Source organism: Pleurodeles waltl, chromosome 5 (genome assembly GCF_031143425.1).
Source record: "Pleurodeles waltl isolate 20211129_DDA chromosome 5, aPleWal1.hap1.20221129, whole genome shotgun sequence".
Taxonomy (NCBI): Eukaryota; Metazoa; Chordata; class Amphibia; order Caudata; family Salamandridae; genus Pleurodeles; species Pleurodeles waltl.
In genome coordinates this window covers 1,397,235,150-1,397,241,149 of record NC_090444.1, presented here as the reverse complement: position 1 = coordinate 1,397,241,149, position 6,000 = coordinate 1,397,235,150, and the positions used below count along the sequence as shown (strand labels likewise).

At 41.2% G+C, this 6,000-nt stretch overlaps 1 protein-coding gene across 2 annotated transcripts in view; it reads right to left on the bottom strand.

The window, feature by feature from the left end:
- Positions 1-250: 250 nt before the first annotated feature.
- Positions 251-6,000, bottom strand: part of IMPG1 (interphotoreceptor matrix proteoglycan 1) — a 1,628,305-nt gene continuing 1,622,555 nt past the window's right edge. For both annotated transcript variants that reach the window (XM_069235643.1, XM_069235645.1), the window contains exon 17: positions 251-1,117. The gene's annotated coding sequence lies outside the window, so the exon portion shown is untranslated. The remainder of the gene's footprint in view (positions 1,118-6,000) is intronic.

Below are 6,000 nucleotides of genomic sequence, written 5' to 3'. Positions count from 1 at the left end.
CAACATGCTCTGGGTGCAAAGCCTTGACTGAGATTAGTGCTTGCACCAAACCTTGTACCAAGATACCAGATGACCATGACCTTTGACCTTGCACTTTCAGCCATACATACATAGTTGCTTTTAATGACTGTATAATATGGCAGATTGTATGTAACATGCAATACTCAACATATTTTATATAACATATGTATATAGAACGTTCAAGCCATTTTAAGAACATACCTCCAAAAATACACTCCACAAATTAACATTGAAACTCGCCCTTTTTATTGCTTTCATATGAATACACTCCACAAATTAACATTGAAACTTGCCCTTTTTATTGCTTTCATATGAAGTTTGAACAATTGTTACTGAAATACAGAAATGTTTAAATCTAGAATGGGCATTTTGTAAAATGTGTTCATATTTGGGTGAGGAATACAGTCCTGCGAATCCAGACATCATTGACACAAATTTATAAGATACTATTAAAGAGAGGCGTAGATTGCAAGTCACTACAGTCAAAAAGTACCCATACATAGATGCTGGGCCTCTTCGGTGTACTTGGATTTAAAGAATAGTTCAAATATACCTTACGTACAGAGAGTGATCTGAAGTATCTCATTAAAATATAAATATCTGAAGAACAGTCACGTTTTCCATCTACATATATTTGGAAACAATGCTTGCAAAGTCTAAGGGTAGCGAAGAAACGTTTTAACAGTTTTAGTACTTTACTATTCACCACCAAGAACAACAGAATGTGCTCTTCAGTTAAGCTCAGCACATATAAAAATAAAACGCAGCGATTATTTACTACGATTATACTCATTAATTCGGGACCAAAGCTCGAATGTACCTGGCTGGAACGCATGCAGGACGTGTACAGCACAGATGTGTACATGCGTTTCATATAAACCACAGTTGGGATGCATGAGCATGTCGGTAAATGGAATCTGCTTGCGTGCATAATAAAAAAAGAAAGAAAATTATTTCGCTGTCTCTCTCGTGCAATACGGTGCATTCCCGTGGAAACAGAACTCCATCACGCACTGTATTCATTTGATGTTGCTTTTTCCCGAAAAAGAGAACTGTAGAAATCGTTTACCACGTTTGAGTCTGATGCGTCTGATACCTGCACAAAAAGAGATCGCAGAATTAGAGATGAGAATCGTGCATCAATAATGCGAGTCTTTAATTGCGCCGCCTCGTGCACTTAAACATGAACACTGTGCTGTGCCTGCCGTGTGAATAGAAACCTATTTATATATTTCTCTGGAGACCCTGCAGCCCATAAATCACAAGTCCCAGAGGTTGAAACGGTCTATACGTTAGCAGAATGTTCAAAGTGAAATATAGGCTTGCAATATATAAGTTAGATGATATATTTTGCTTTTAATTGTTTAAGACACATATTTCGGAGTTTCTTTTTTTACTGCTCCCAGTTCGAAAGTAAGTTATAATTCTGACTTCACTAGTATTTCTACTGGCCATGCAAACACAAGCCAGCCAGACTTCCTGCTCCATTTGCAACTTCACTTTTCAAAAAGCTCTTGATTTTCCGTCTCATTTTCCACCACAGACTAATGGTGACAGCTTATTAAAAATGTGGTTATTTGCAAAATTTTGAGCAACAACGGCCATTATTGTACCACAAAAAGTTTGGTGTTGGTGATACAGTTAAAAATGCAACGGGAAAATACCTTCGTTCCCTGAGCTGTCAGCCCCCGGCAGCTAAAACCTCATCATAATTTGACAAACATTTTCACGTCTTTTTAAACCCCTCGCCCTCTTTCTCATCCCAAACCTAAAAACTTAGGAGGTTCACCCGTGATTTCGGCATTTTCATTATAGCAAACAGTGGCAAAGCCAATAGGTCTTGCCCAAGCGAAATATATATTTCGTTGTTGATGCTTTCTTAGCCATATTGCACAGCATCGCATCATAGCATTTTGTTTAAAAAAATGATGCAGTTAACGCTGTTAGCTATATATACATTTATATACACACACATTTATGTATATATATATATTTTTTTTTTTTCTTCACAGTGCAGCCATGCGGCTGTACCACACGGCGAAGAAAACATTCCAAATCTTTCCGCTATTTGAATTTGTAATGTTTTAAGCCATGTTGTACAGTTGTGGGGCTGCTGCACAGTATGTTTTAAAGTTTAAAAAAAATCCATACCTCTCAATTATTTGCAATTAAAAATGTTTAAGACATGTTGAACAGCAGTGATGTTTTGTTGTTTGAGAAGAACGACTTTGCCTATTTGCCAATGCTGAACTGATCCTGGTGTAATTTTCAGACACCGGGACACATTTATTAGTGTCTGCACTGTTGTCTGCTTTCATTGAAAGCAGCAATACGCAAGTGGGAGGAGAGTTTTAAAATGCATTTTCACCTCCAGCTGTGCCAAAGTTAAAGGCCGATGTTAAGTGGCCATCAGGCCTCTTTTTGTTCCAATCTGATCCTGTCTCAGTGTGGTCTGGAGGCTCATACTTGGATGCAAATGGAAAGGAGGGGAAAAAAGGCTCACAGCTTGTTATCGCTTCAAATGTGCTTAAGAGAGGCATGCCTTTGACTTTGTTCAGCCCTGCTTATAAGAGAAATACATGCACTGCCAGAATGTCAAAGGTCTTGGTCTGTCCCAGTATTTGCACAACTAATGATGTAACTACCACTATTTTATTTCAATTAGCGCTACTCATCCTAGTGCTAGGTTGCCAGGGAGCTTTACATAACATACATATTATGCATTGTCAATAAATCATGTATCTATGTAAATCAATGTACAAGATGTTTGTTGCATAAAACAGTGAGGGTTACAAGGTGTAGCAGTCACAAGCCATTCCTAGCTCACTGTGCTATATTAAAAAGATTACAATTTATTAACTGCAAGTAACACATTGATCTCTGTGTTAAAAGCAGCAACCCACTTACCTATCTAGCTAAAACAAAAATCTGTTATCCGCTTGTTACATAATGTGCTTTATAATTAAGGGTTATGTTACAGCTTTGTAGATTGGCGCATAGTAGGGGCACGAGCAGGCTCCATGGGGAGAGTAATCTGTATTCCTCTTTCCTATAAATGATCTCACTTTGAAGACTGTGAAAGCAAAGTAAACACCAAGCTTCCTCAGAGGACAAAGCTTGACATTTGACCTCTGTCTTTGAAAGGCCTGTAAACATGACAAGAGAAGAACAATATTTAAAGGCCTGTTTACAGAAAGCAAACCTATGGAAAAACAGTAAACAAGGTTTAGGCAACGGGAGGGACAAACTCAAGCTGGACAGCCTAAAGTAAATAAAGCCAACTGTTGCAAAGTAATCTTTTTGCCATGTTCGACCCCATGTTTTTTTGTTATTGACTGGTGCTGATGGTAACTGACTCTGACTGTGCCCTGGGCTCTGTTAGCCAGACCCAGGCCAGTGCTATGTTAAAACATACACATGTAGTAGAGTACACTAGGTATTACAGTACTTTTCCAATTTGCCTGACAGACCCTGTAAGTCCCTAGTACATAATAGGGCAAAGGGGTACAATCTGCCTTTGTGCCTCTAGTATACAATGGGACATAAAGATTAGGTGCCCATCAGAATTTCTGCACTTGCATGTGTGCACTGCAGTGTGCTCTCTGGCCTTTTAAATGCAGGCCTGCCTTGCAGCCTGTATTTAAAAGTTAAATTCATACAATTTGTACGACAGCCCTATAAGTCCATAGTGAATAATATGGTAAGGAGGTGCTAACTACTAAGACCCTAGTACATAATAGGGCATAGAAGTAAAGGCCCAGCAGATTTGCTGGCCTTTGCATGTGGGCACTGATGAGGGGTTCTGTCATTTTTAAATGCAGCCTGACTTTGCAGACTGCATTTAAATGGAAATGGTGTCTACATTCGACTTTGTTGCTAAGGGCACTTCAAATGTGATTGCCACTTATTAGGTACCCCCAGGGTCTCCCCTAGGTGTCTCAGGGGTGAGGGCATGTAACTATAAGCAGGGGCCTTATAAAAGATATTTTATAAACCCTGATGAGGGAAAACTGATAATTTAATTTTCTCCCCATTGTAGATACTAGGCTCCATCAGCTATCATTGCAAAATTGTATTTTATTGTAAATATAGTAAGGAAAAGGGTAGAAAAGTAATTCAAGGACTTAAAATATTTGTTTTGCTAAATTCAGCATTTTGACATTGGGGAATTTATCACAACTTGTTCAGACAAGACATTATAAAGCTTTTCTTTCTGTAAGCCAAAATCCTGCCTTCTGAAGGTTCCCTCTGATTGGTCATTGCTCACAAGATTAGCAGAGCTGCTTTGATTAGGTGATAAGTGATGTCCAGAGTAGAAGCTACCTGGTGAAGGCTGTAGCTATACAAAAATGCCACAGCAGGGAGAGGTGTAATACACAGAGTTGGCTCCTCCATAAGGGCGGAGGAGCCTCGCACCCCTGCCAGCAGCGGCAGCTGCAAACCTTTTCCCAAAAAACGATCATAAACTGTGCTTAAGATCGTTTTTTTGGGAAAAGAGGTGGGTTTGCGAGGGTTACGTGCACTGAGGGGGAGTGTTGTGCACCCTCAGAGCGCATGTGTGTTTGGCCGGCCGTCTCGGACATATGCACACAAGCCTGCACAGGCTCCCGTTCTGTCTGTTAGCGCCCTGGCTGGGTACTCACAGCCAATCCTGACGCTGCTTTGAGCAGCGTCAGGATTGGCCGCAGGACAGGTTGAGAGCCTGTGCCTGCAGTCGGCGAGGGACAGAGAGAGGAAAGGCCTGCGACAGAGGAGGTAAGTGTTTTTTGTTTTTTTTAAATTTAATTCTCCCCTCCCCACGCCCCACCAGCTTAGCACGACCGGTGACTGGTAATAAAACACCAACCCTCAAGTAGAGCAGGACAGACAGAGATTGCCAGATCACCTTCTGGACCCCTCAGCCAGATACCAAGCTTAAGGAAGGGATTTGCAGATGTTAGGGAGGAGGAGAGCTACGGAAATAAGCCACACTGGGGGTTGATTTAGTCAGCTCTGTCTGCTCTGCTGAAATTTCAACCATTACGGATTTTGGATGAATGACACTTTCTGGGACAGGAATAGGCCACACTGTGGAGGAAGTGGTCTTGCATCTGGGTGTCACCCTGCATTCTATCGGTCAGGGTTGCACCCCTTCCTGACGTCCAGGAGCTGGGAATACATATGTGAGAGGAGCACAGCCTCTCAGATCTGCTGCCTGAAACTACAAGAGGAAGAAGAACTGTCCTGCTGGAATCTGGATCTGCACCCTTGGCTTGCACTTCTGAATGACCTGCATCTGCTGTGCACAGTCTGGTACTACAGCTGTGGGAATGGTGCCTTTCTTCAAGAAGAACTCAAGAGTAGACTCCATAAAGCTAGAGGCTAACAGAGCCTCACTTGCATCATTTCCAGCAAGAGTCCTCAGCCTGGAGTGAATCTTTTGAGGAGTCGGCCAGATGCATTGTGGGAACTGTTTTAGTGTCTATTGACTCATAAAAATATAACCTATTTTTATAAATTGGTGTGGGATCCGATTGTACATTATGTCTCACTTATTTACTCTATTGTTGTTTTTGAAGGCTTTACATTTGTCTCCTACATTAGGCCTGCCCGCTCAGTTACAGCTACCAAGGGGCTAATTTACTGAGACCTTTACTGAACTCACATTTGGTTAGTGGCCTTATTGCTAGTGGTAGGTTCATACTTACCACTACCAATAACCCACTTTCCAGCACCAACAAACAGAAAGCCAGAAATGTGAATTACAAAGGACAAAACAATGGTAAGCAACAAGTGGAATGCATTCATAGGTCAAGTTTCTGAATGTCCCAAAAATGTCTTCGGCAAACCAGACAGCTGCCCCGTCTGGTAGGCTTTCGACCTATAAATGAATAAATAAATCTGAATTTTTGTATGCTTTTTTTAAAAATACTCCTCTGGTCGTGTCCACTCCACCATTTTCCTCCTGTATCCTGTCTCGCAGACACTTGGAAGTAAACA